Raw genomic sequence first — 13073 nt, forward strand, 5'->3', positions numbered from 1 at the left:
CTGTCTCCCTCCAATCTCTCTACCAAACCATACTCACAAGCCCTAGGAGTAGATCCTTACCCACCTATGCTCTTGGAGTGCTTAAGAAAAGTTTAATACATACTGCTTTTCAAAGTTTAGTAGGCTTCCAATGCTGCTGAAATGAAACAAAGATAGAAGAATCTTTAGCAGATATAGTAGGTTCATTTACCACAGGTTTATAGTTAAGTATTGATTTGTGTGTCTGTTCCTTGTTCCTCACTTGCCCATTGCACTGGTCAGCAATTTTGTAAATATTGGTCACTAGTTTTCAGAAGAATCAAAAGAAATTTTAATGCAAAGGAATCTTTACTAGCAACCCTCAACAAGGAAAGAATTCTAAATCCATATCCTCTTGATATTTGGCTGATGGAATCATAATTTTTGCATATAAAGATCAACATATCACATCTAAAAGAAGGGGAGAAGGCAACTAACATTTCTGAGCTTCTCCTATGTGCCAGGTGCTGTATGTTCCATTTCCTCCTCCTTCAATACCCCAGACACACTTAACCCTAACCCCTTTATATGATTTCTGTACTTTAAGCTCTTACTACTTGGTCTAACACTTTAAACATCAATGATTTGTTTGTCTGTCACGTTACTGTGAACTCCTTGAGGGCAGACCCATTTCAAATTCATCTTTTTATCCCATGCACACATTCAGTACCTGTTCCCATAATATACCCCATCAAATTTTTATTAACTGAACTAAAATTATCTCTTCCAATGTATATGATATTGTTAAGAAGTTAATGCTTTCATACTCCAAAAGTTCTTTCTCTAAATCACCTTGAACAGTTTCATCATCCTCTAAAGAAATACAGAGCCTAGCAGTTATATCAGTTTCTTGCTGTTTTCAGGTCCTAGAACATGTCCAAATCTCCCTCCTGCCCTCGCCAACAAGAACAAGAAATACATATATATATATATATATATATGTATATGATTAGCCTATAGAATAATAAGCCATACATGCTTTTTAATTATCTTTGCAAAGCACTCTTTTCAATAATATGTTAAATAACCTGTGAAGTATATCTTTAAAAAATCACTAAGGGTAAATGTCCCCCATTTCCATGACTTTAACAAATGACAACAAACAGAACCAAATGGTGCAGCCGCTATGGAAACGAATATGGAGTTTCTGCTATGGAAAACAGTATGAAACGTTAAAAACAGAACTACCATATGATCCAGGAATTCCACCCCTGGGTATTTTTCCAAAGAAAACAAAAACACTATTTGGAAAAGATACATGCATCCCCATGTTCATTCCAGTGTTATTTACAATAGCCAAAATATGGAGCCAACCTAAGTGTCCACCAATAGATGAATGGATAAAGAAGTTGTGATATATATATATATATATATACATACATACAATGGATACTGCTGCTGCTGCTGCTGCTACTGCTGCTGCTAAGTCGCCTCAGTCGTGTCCGACTCTGTGTGACCCCATAGACAGCAGCCCACCAGGCTCCCCCATCCCTGGGATTCTCCAGGCAAGAACACTGGAGTGGGTTGCCATTTCCTTCTCCAATGCATGAAAGTGAAAAGTGAAAGTGAAGGAGCTCAGTCATGTCCGACTCTGTGCGACCCCATAGACGGCAGCCCACCAGGCTCCCCCGTCCATGGGATTTTCCAGGCAAGAGTTCTGGAGTTGGGGATACTACTCAACCATAAAGATTTCATTTTTTTATGATTGAGTAGTATCCATTGTATGTATATATATATATTCACAGTTGCAACACAGGAAATTTTGCAGAGCCAGATACAAGACAGAGAGGAGTGGAAAAAGAGCATACTGCCCCAGAAGATAGATGTGAACTTACTAGAGAGAAGTATGGTATCTGCATTTCTGCATAGAACACAGCAGGTGTTGGCATGGTTCCTGAAGAGGAACCAATGACACTTGGCACATTGAAGGTTTTACAGGTTTGGGAGCACTAAAGACTGTGCTGTGCTGTGCTGTGCTTAGTTGCTCAGTCGTGTCCAACTCTTTGCGACCCTATGGACTGCAGCCCACCAGGCTCCTCTGTCCATGGGGATTCTCCAAGTGAGAATACTGGAGTGGGTTGCCATGCCCTCCTCCAGGGAATCTTCCCAACCCAGGGATTGAACCCAAGTCTCCCACATTGCAGGTGGATTCTTCACCATCTGCGCCACCAGGGAAGTCTAAGAATACTGGAGTGGGTAGCCTATCACTTCTCCATGGGATCTTCCTGACCCAGGAATCTGACCAGGTTCTTCTACATTGCAGGTGGATTATTTATCAGCTGAGCTACCAGGGAAGACCTGAAGACTGTGCTACAGGCAAGATATTTTCACTCTGAGCTTGAGCAGTACATTGCAAAGCCATAGGGCTGGGAGCAGGTTGTAGGAGCTCAGTAGACCCAGTGGATACCCACCAAAGCCCTGAGAGAAAGTGGAAGCACTCAGTGTATGTTGATTTATTCCTGAACACATGTGAGACACCCTTGTGACTTCCCAGAGTCACTTGGGGTCTGAAGGGGAAGTAGGAAGCACTTAGCTAGGAATACAATTTACTTGAGTTTAAAAGCTAAGATAATCTGAGGCTGTTGGGACTGAGGAAGTGGGGCTCCATAACCCTACCTGCTATATTCTAAGTATTTGTTAGAATACTTAGAAAAGGCAGAGGAACCAGAGATCAAATTGCCAACATCCGCTGGATCATCAAAAAAGCAAGAGAGTTCCAGAAAAATATCTATTTCTGCTTTATTGACTATGCCAAAGTCTGTGACTGTGTGGATCACAATAAACTGTGAAAATTCTGAAAGAGATGGGAATACCAGACCACCTGACCTGCCTCTTGAGAAATCTGTATGCAAGTCAGGAAGCAACAGTTAGAACTGGACATGGAACAACAGACTGGTTCCAAATAGGAAAAGCAGTACATCAAGGCTGTATATTGTCACCCCTGCTTATTTAACTTCTATGCAGAGTACATCATGAGAAACGCTAGGCTGGAAGAAGCACAAGCTGGAATCAAGATCGCTGGGAGAAATATCAATAAGTTCGGATATGCAGATGACACCACCCTTATGGCAGAAAGTGAAGAGGACCTCAAAAGCCTCTTGATGAAAGGGAAAGAGGAGAGTGAAAAAGTTGGCTTAAAGCTCAACATTCAGAAAATGAAGATCATGGCATCTGATCCCATCACTTCATGGGAAATGGGGAAACAGTGGAAACAGTGTCAGACTTTATTTTTTGGGCTCCCAAATCACTGCAGATGGTGATTGCAGCCATGAAATTAAAAGACACTTACTCCTCAGAAGAAAGGTTATGACCAACCTAGATAGCATATTGAAAAGCAGAGACATTACTTTGCCGACTAAGGTCCATCTAGTCAAGGCTATGGTTTTTCCAGTGGTCATGTATGGATGTGAAAGTTGGACTGTGAAGAAAGCTGAGCCCCGAAGAATTGATACTTTTGAACTGTGGTGTTGGAGAAGGCTTTTGAGAGTCCCTTGGACTGCAAGGAGATCCAACCAGTCCATTCTAAAGGAGATCAGCCCTGGGTGTTGTTTGGAAGGAATAATGCTAAAGTTGAAACTCCAGTACTTTGGCCACCTCATGCGAAGAGTTGACTCATTGGAAAAGACTCTGATGCTGGGAGGGATTGGGGGCAGGAGGAGAAGGGGACAACAGAGGGTGAGATGGCCGGATGGCATCACCGACTCAATGGACGTGAGTCTGAGTGAACTCCAGGAGATGGTGATGGACAGGGAGACCTGGCGTGCTGCGATTCATGGGGTCACAAAGAGTCGGACACGACTGAGCGACTGAACTGAACTGAACTGAACTTAACGGAATCTGAGGCTGTTGGGGCTGAGGAAGTGGGGCTCCATAACCCTACCTGCCATATTCTGAGTATTTGTTTACTTGGATAAAAGCTTTCATATGACAATAAGAGCTATTGTAGACCTTCACTAAGGCTCCAGAAGACTTGCCATTGAACTATTGTTGGATTTGACATTTGCTAGCTTATTTTTCACCATGGGCCATACACTGGCAATTACACTGCAGAGATATAATAAATGTAAAACATGCAAGTACATTTTTAGATTCATTTGCTGCGTTCTTGATTTCCTTGTTAATGATGCATCCAACTGACAAAGCGCCAGACACTAAATCTTAATTCTTTCCTGTTTCTACAAAAATTGAGGGTGCCTTCCTATGGGTTCTATCATCACTGGTTGATGGCTATGCATTCTGCAAACTGGATGGAAAATCCATCTGTATCTTTGTGTTTCTGAATGTCATTAACTAATTTTCAAGTGTTCAGTGAAACCACAGATATACGAGGTCAAGTACTTTTCCCCTTGAGTTTTTGAAAATATGCACATTTTAAGAAACATATTGCATGTGTTTCTTATTCATTTACTGCTAAATATTCCAAATCTTGCACTGCAGGAGTTAGACTCAGCCCAAAAAGCTTATTGAACCATTTTTGAAGCTGTTCTACAAAAACAGGAAGTCACAATACACCAAATGTCAAGTAAATTTGAACTTGAGAGGAGTTGGATTAGGTTCAAACATTTGAATCCATAAATTTGAGCAGGTTCTAAATCAGGGCATTGATGAGTCCCCTGGTTTCTAATTATTTTTCCTCTTTTATGCTTGTATGTGCGCATGCATGTGTGTTTGTTTATACAGTGCCTACTTTGTATGCACTCTAAAGTGCAGTGATGAGAAGAGATTTCTCTGTTTTGACTACATTTGATTTAGGGAGGCAAGACAAACAATCCTGAGGCTTCAGACTTGGAAATTCAAAATGCATATTTAATTGTCTATGAGCAGAGGATGAGATGGTTGGATGGCATCACCAATTCAATGGACATGAGTTTGAGCAAGCTCTGGGAGTTGGTGATGGACAGGGAAGCCTGCAATGCTCCATTTCATGGGGTCGCAAAGAGTCGGACATGTGCGACTGAACTGGGCTGGGTGGCTCGGTGGTAAAGAATCTGCCTGCAGTGCAGGAGCCGGAGGGAGAAGCAGGTTCAATCCCTGGGTCAGAAAGATCCCCTGAAGAAGGGCATGGCTACCCACACCAGTTTTCTTGCCTGGAAAATCCCATGGATAGGAGAGCCTGGCTGGCTACAGTCCATGGTGTTGCAGAGTCAGACACAACTGGAGCAACTTAGCACACACAGGCTTATTTATTCATTTATTTAAAATGTGGGATCTTGGCTCCCCCACCAAGAATGTAACCCACATCCCCTGCATCAGAAGATGAAGTCTTAACCACTGGATTGCCAAGGAAGTCCCCACACAGTCTTAGAAATATATTCACTGGGATGATAAATGTTAAATTGAGGACAATGAAGCACCTCTGGTCACCTAATCTATGAGAAAGCAGGCAAGAATATACAAAAGAAAAAAAAAAAACAGCCTCTTCAATAAGTGGTGCTGGGAAAACTGGACAGCTACACATAAAAGAATTAAATTAGAACACTCCCAAATACTATACACAAAAATAATCTCAAAATGGATTAAAGACCTAAATGTAAGGCTGGATATTGTAAAACTCTTAGAAGAAAACATAGGCAGAATGCTCTCTGACATAAATCACAGCAAGATCTTTCTTGATCCACCTCCTAGAATAATGAAAATAAAAACAAAAATAAACAAATGAGGCCAAAACAAATTATTTTGTTAAATTATTTTAAGTTTAAAATAATTAAACTTAAAAGCTTTTGCACAGCAAAGGAAACCATAAACAAAATTGAAAAGGTAACCCACAGAATTGGAGAAAAATAGTTGTGGACAAAGCAACCAACAGGGATTCATCTCCAAAATATAGAAATAGCTCATGCAGCTCAATATAAAAAAAAAAAATCTGATCAGAAAATGGGCAGAAGATCTAAATAGATATTTATTCAAAGAAAACATACAAATGGCCAAAAAGCACATGAAATTATGCTCAATGTCACTAATTATAGAGAAATGTAAATCAAAACTCTGAAGAGATATCGCCTCACACTGGTCAGAATGACCATCATCAAAATATCTACAAACAGTAAGTGTTGGAGAGGGTGTGGAGAAAAGGGAAACTTCCTACACTGTTGGTGGGAATGTAAATTGGTACAACCACTATGGAGAACGGTATGGAGTTCCTTAAAAAACCACCACAATATTTTAAAGTTATTATCCTCCAATTAAATCAATTAAATTTTTTTTAAAAAATAGGTGAATTCTCTGGTGGTCCAGTGCTTAGAACTCTGTGTTTTCACTGCCAAGAGTCTGGGTTCAATCCCTGGCCAGAGAACTAAGATTCCACAAGCCACATAGTGTGTCCAAAAAGCAAAACCAAAAATCCTAAAAATAGAGCTACAGTATAATCCTGCAGTCCTACTCCTGAGCATTTATTCAGAAAAAAACGGAGTTGGAAGTGGTACATGCACCCGGATGTTCCCTTGCAGCACTATTTACACTAGCCAGAACATGGAAGCAACCAAAATGTTTATTGACAGAGTAATGGACAAAGAAGATGTGGTGCATATACTTAGCCATTTAAAAAAAAGCAAGAATGCCCTTTGCAGTGACATGGATGAACCTAGAGATGATCGTACTAAGTGAAGTAAGTCAGACAGAGAAAGACAAACATCTTATGATACTGCTTATACATGGAATCTTTAAAAAAAATGATACAAATGAATGTATTTATAAGACAGAAACAGAGTCACGGATGTAGAAAGCCAACTTATGGTCACCAGGGGAAAGCGGGAGCAGCAAGGCAGGAATAAGTTGGGAGACTGGGGTTGACATATACACACTACTATATATAAAATAGATAACTAATAATAACCTGCCATATAGCACAGGGAACTCTTCTCAATACTCTGTAATGACCTATATGGGAAAAGAATCCAAAAAAGAATGGATATATGTATATTTATAACTGATTCACTTTGCTGTGCAGCAGAAACTAACAGAGCAATGTAAAAATTGCAGGCAGATTCTTTACCATCTAAGCCACCAGGGAAGCCTAATGTAAATCAACCATTCTCCAAAAAAAGCCTTTTTTTAAAAATTGAGGGGACTTCCCTAGTGGTCTAGTGGTTAAGCCTACATCCTTCCACTGAAGGGGGCACAATTTGATTCCTAGTCAGGGAACTAATAGTGAAGGACAGGGAAACCTGGCATGCCCCATTCAGTCCATGAAGTCGCAAAGAATCAGACATGACTCAGCAACTGAGCAGCAACAGGGAACTAAGATCCCACATGCCAGGCATACCGCATCAGAAAAAGGAAAAAAAAGTGAGGACACTGATTGCCTTCGGGAAAGGAGGGAGAAAGATGGGATTATGGAGGATACAGAGTCTTGAATTTTATCCCTAAATTTTTACTTCTTGAGCTGAGTGGTGGTACACAGATCATTACTTATTATTCTTCAATCTTTTTTATTCTGTATGTTTAAATGGCTCTTTAATTATAAAACAAAACAAAAAAATCCGTCAACAAGAGATCCTTGACAGTTAATTCTATGCCAGGCACTGTGTAAAGCAATGAGACGTACTATCCAGGATAATAGAATGTCCTTTGACGGTCATTCAATAAGCACTCAGTTCATTCATAAAATGAATCACTGTAAGATAAGACACAGCCTAGTCCTAATTGTAAGAACTAGAATAATGGGCATGAACCAAACAGAAAAGCCCATGATTCTCAGCAGTCACTGAGAGAGTGGTTGAGGAAAAGGGACAGGTGTGGGAATGGAGATGAGAGCCTGAGGTGCCTTTGACACCTCCAAGCTGAGAAATGTGTAGAGATTCACATACAGGAGGAGACAGAGTTGGATATACCAGAGGAGATTCAGATTTGAGAATTGTCAGCATGCGGTTGATAATACAAGCCATGGGAGCAAATACGACAATAAAGGAAACAGGAAAAGGATAAAAAGAAAGGAGGCTCTGAGGAAAAGTAACAGTTTAAGGATGGAGAACAAACTGGAGAAAAGAGGTTCAGTTCAACATTCCAATTCCTGGAAAAATAATACTAAGTTGACTGCTGCTGCTGCTGCTAAGTCGCTTCAGTCGTGTTCGACTCTGTGCGACCCCATAGACGGCAGCCCACCAGGCTCCCCCATCCCTGGGATTCTCCAGGCAAGAACACTGGAGTGGGTTGCCATTTCCTTCTCCAATGCATGAAAGTGAAAAGTCAAAGTGACATCGCTCAGTCGTGTCCGACTCTTAGCGACCCCATGGACTACAGCCTACCAGGCTCTTCCGTCCAAGGGATTCTCCAGGCAAGAGTACTGGAGTGGGGTGCCACTGCCTTCTCCAAGGTGACAGTTATCCTAAATGCTGCCAAAGGATATAAACTATGTTAACTTTTACTGAGTGAATGTTAAACGCTAAAACAGAATAGCAATATGAACTCTCACTTACCCATTACCTGGGTTCAAAAATTATCAAATTCATGGATAATTTTATTTCTTCCATACCCCAATCTGCTGCATCATCCCTTATTATTCTGAATCATTCTCAGAAATCCCTTCATTTCATCCACAAACATTTCTGTATAGCTCCCTAAAGATAATGACTCTTTTTTTTCTGGACACAACCACAGTGCTATTATCATATGTTAAAAAAAAATCAACAGTAATCCTTTAATATATCATCAAATATTTAGTAGTTGTTAAAATTGCCAATCATTTCATAAGGGTCATAAATTTATTTTACAGTGTTTTTGATTAAGATTTTACATGTTACTATTAGATGATAACATCTTTCAAAACTGGATCTATCCATCATCTCTCTTTTTTTCTTGCAGTTTTTAAGTCTGCAATGTAAAAGCCCAATAAAAATAGATCTAGACAATAAAGAGGTCACCTAAGAATTCCCTGCAGATCCATTTTGGTGGAAAATGCTTGGGTGGGATGTCCAAGCTCATTTTTTTAACTGAAATTGAAGCTTAAGTTTGTTCAAACTGTGGTTGCACAGAGCACCATATTGCATTGTTACAAACTTTAACTTCGTTTCACTATCATGAAAAATCCAGAAGTTCTGTGGCATAACTTCTACCACTAGTTATTTCTTCAGAATATTAAGGACCAATCATCAAGTACTTCTTTAAGGAACAGAAGAGATTGACTTTAGAATTATTCCTTTTATACTGACAAATTTCCTGAGGATTTGTGTTCCCTAAATGAAGCAGCTGCAACTCAATTTGACTTTAGATGAAACCATTAAGCTAACAATAAACTCAAAGTCATTTTGAAATACTTCCTAAACTGGACAGAAATCCAGCCCCACAAAGTAGTCCTTAAAACACATTTGATAGTCTTGGGTTTTAAGGCAATAATGAAAATTTACTTTAATCATTTTTTTAGTTTTGTTTTTTAAAGATGCTTAACGGAGGAGCCTGGTAGGCTACAGTCCATGGAGTGGCTAAGAGTTGGGCATGACTAAGCGATTTCACTTTCACTTTTCACTTTCATGCATTGGAGAAGGAAATGGCAACCCACTCCAGTGTTCTTGCCTGGAGAATCCCAGGGATGGGGGAGCCTGGTGGGCTGCTGTCTATGGGGTCACACAGAGTCGGACACGACTGAAGTGACTTAGCAGCAGCAGCAGCAGCAAACATATGTTTATTTCAGCAACTTTCCATGGGTCCTTGGAAGTGTTTTACTACACAATTACTATGGGTTCCCACGCTGCTTCTGAATTCTGGTTTTTCATACATGGAGTCAGTATCTTTAAAATTCTTATTGTTTAAAATTGAATTTTTATGTAATGCACATTTTTGGTAATAACTTATGAAATTTTCCTTCCTGTGGCTCTCAGGGATTTCAGTGTCACAGCACGCTGACACCAGTGTATCTTCTCATCTATGGCGGTGTTCTCCCCAGGAGCAATGGTGTGGTTCCTAGTGCAACTGTTGTTTAGTCACTCAGTCGTGTCTGACTCTTTGCAACCTTGTGAACTGCAGCACTCCAGGCTTCCCTGTCCTTCACCATCTCCCCGAGGTTGCTCACACTCATGTCCATTGAGTTGGTGATGCCATCCAACCATCCCATCCTCTGTTGTCCCCTTCTCCTTCTGCCCTCAATCTTTCCCAGCATCAGGGTCTTTTCTAATAAGTCGGCTCATCACATCAGGTGGCCAAAGTATCAGAGGCCTAAAGGAATGGTGGCATAGAGGAATCAGCCAGTCAATAGTGCTTTAAATTAAGAAGTAAGAGGGAAAATGTATGGGATAGCAAAGAGCTAGCAATGGTGAGATCTGGAGGTATTAACTAAGCCACCGCTACTGCTGCTGCTGCTGTTTCAGTCGTGCCTGACTCTGTGCGACTCCATAGACGGCAGCCCACCAGGCTCCTCTGTCCACGGGATTCTCCAGGCAAGAATACTGGAGTGGGTTGCCATTTCCTTTTCCAATGCATGCATGCATGCTAAGTCGCTTCAGTCGTGTCTGACTTTGTGCACCCCATGGACAGCAGCCCATCAGGCCACTCTGTCCACGGGATTCTCCAGGCAAGAATACTGAAGTGGGTTGCCATTTCCTTCTCCAACTAAGCCACTGTGACATTCAAAGTGGGACTACCAACTAGAAATGGGTTGTATGACAAAGAGCAGAAAGAGTCAAAGGCAAATTTATAAAGTGTATCAAGTAATATGGTTTTGGCTACATGTAACAGGACACAAGACACATTCCAGAGCAAGTGGTAACATTCTATTATCTATTAGATGATTCCAGAGTTGATAGATGTAGTGATCTGATGACATCAAGTCACTTTTATGAGCTTCTATCTACTTTCCCCTCATGGTTGCAAGATGACTGCCACAACTCCAGGCATCACATTCTCATACATCAATGTTCAAAGACAGGAAGAAAGTGAGGGGGGTGGGCTCTATTCCTGCTTGTCTCTCTCTTATTAGAGAAAAAAAAAAATCTTTCCTAGATACTCAACACATTTCCTTTTATATCTCATATATCCAGACTCATTGCAAGGGAGACTGATATTAAAATTCAGCATTTAGTCCCTTTGGTGGCAAAAAGGCTCTGTCAACAAGGAGAAGACCAGCTAAACAAAAACGGGGATCAGGTGAGAAGTTGCTGGGAGCGCGTAGCAGGCCTCCGTCTGACAGGATGTGCTGCTACTAATACTTGATCTTCACTTCCCAGAGTCTTCTGTGGCCCTCATACTCTGGATTGTTCATGAGAGCAACAAATTGTGTTGTTCTAAATTATCATGTATTTGCTTTGAAATGATATTTACATTCTCACAAACTCTAAAATACCTAGAAGTAGGACTATTTTTATGAGAGATTTGCATGGTATGTATAATTTTTTAAAATGCAAATCCAAGTTGAAGAGATACAGAGATTTGCATATATGCAGAAACATATTATGTTTTTAGATTTTAAGATGAATATTGAAAGGACATCCGTTTATCACAAATAAATTTATAGGCTTAAAATACTTCCATGTTTTGAATCTCAGAGAATTTTTTAAGGAATGGTGACAGAATTCAAAAATTGGTCTGGAAAAATGATTGAAAATATCAAATGTTAGGTAATTTTTTAAACACTTTTAAATCTTAGAGTGATGCTACCAGAAACCATTACCTTTTATGATGATGAATCTTTTCTACAGTTCAGAAATTTCTTATGTTTTACTAAAGCTTTTCCTTCTCATAAATTAAGGTAAAATTAAACTCAATATTGTTTTTGTTTAATGGAAAAAATATAGTATCATCCCATTTTTAGAAAATTATTTGAGTAGTCAATTTTACTCCAGTAAAACTTTTTAAAAATAAACTGCTTGATCTGTCCATTCATTGAACAAGCGTGTCAGTACTCACTATATGCCAGACACTGTTCTAATGTGAGCTTAAGAAGTGAACACAACACACAGAAATCTCTGCCCCATGTCTCCACTCAGCCAGCTGCCCAACAGTGCTACATCTACTTCTGCGCACTAGCGGATGTGTTGCAACAGTAGGACTTACTTTGACTTATTCTTTTCGCTGTTGTATTTCTCTGAATCACTTCATTTTTTAAATAATAACTGTCATTTATGTTCTCTAGGAAGCAGATGTGATAACAAAGATAAAGGTGCCAAAGATTTGTTGCAGGTAATACTTGTGAAAAGTAGAGGGCAGAAGGAGCAGGAATAGGCAGGGAAAACCTTCAGACCACAGTGTTGGTCTGGCACCCATGAAAGAAGAGCGAGGGGAGGAACGGAGATTGGGAGAAAGAGCTTCAGGTTGCAGTGCAGCTCTGAGAAGTTTCACGTCATCTGACAATGCAGTCCAGCACACAGATGGCTCATAGAGCAATCGACCAGCAAAGGCCAGGTCGAGTCCCTCTGCTGTGATCGGTCATGGGCTGGGAGCTGCCTGGGAGGAGGGTGGTTTCAAACACTGTGGTAGATCCTCGGGCGTTGCAACTAGAGAGGGTCACTCACTGCACTCCTCACAGATGAAAGGTGATCTCCTTCTGCAAGCGAGGTCCAAGCAGAGCCTCTATAGCTGCCACATTCACTATTAGTCTATTTTAAAAAATCATTTCTTTAAAAAAAATTTTTGTAGCCACCACAGAAAGACTAAAGAACATAAAATAGGTCTCCTTCATTTACTGCTTAATCAAAGAGCTGTAAAAGAAGATGCCAACTTGACTATATAACATCTTATAATTTCTGTGACTCCAAAAGAATAATGAACAGAATTCAAAGCAAGCAACCAAGCTAGGAAAAATATTTGAGATAAATATGACAGGCAAATTAATAAGCTTTACCTGGAGAGGATGAATAAAAATTGATTTTTAAAAAAGCAATGACATTTGAACCCCAATAAAGACAACAGGTTAAAGATATAATTTAGGGTGGGATGATTTGGGAGAACGGCATTGAAACATGTATACTATCATGTAAGTAATGAATCGCCAGTCTAGGTTTGATACAGGATACAGGATGCTTGGGGCTGGTGCACTGGGATGACCCAGAGAGATGATATGGGGAGGGAGGTGGGAGGAGGGTTCAGGATTGGGAACTCATGTACACCTGTGGCAGATTCATGTCAATGTA

Source organism: Capricornis sumatraensis, chromosome 3 (genome assembly GCF_032405125.1).
Source record: "Capricornis sumatraensis isolate serow.1 chromosome 3, serow.2, whole genome shotgun sequence".
NCBI lineage: Eukaryota > Metazoa > Chordata > Mammalia > Artiodactyla > Bovidae > Capricornis > Capricornis sumatraensis.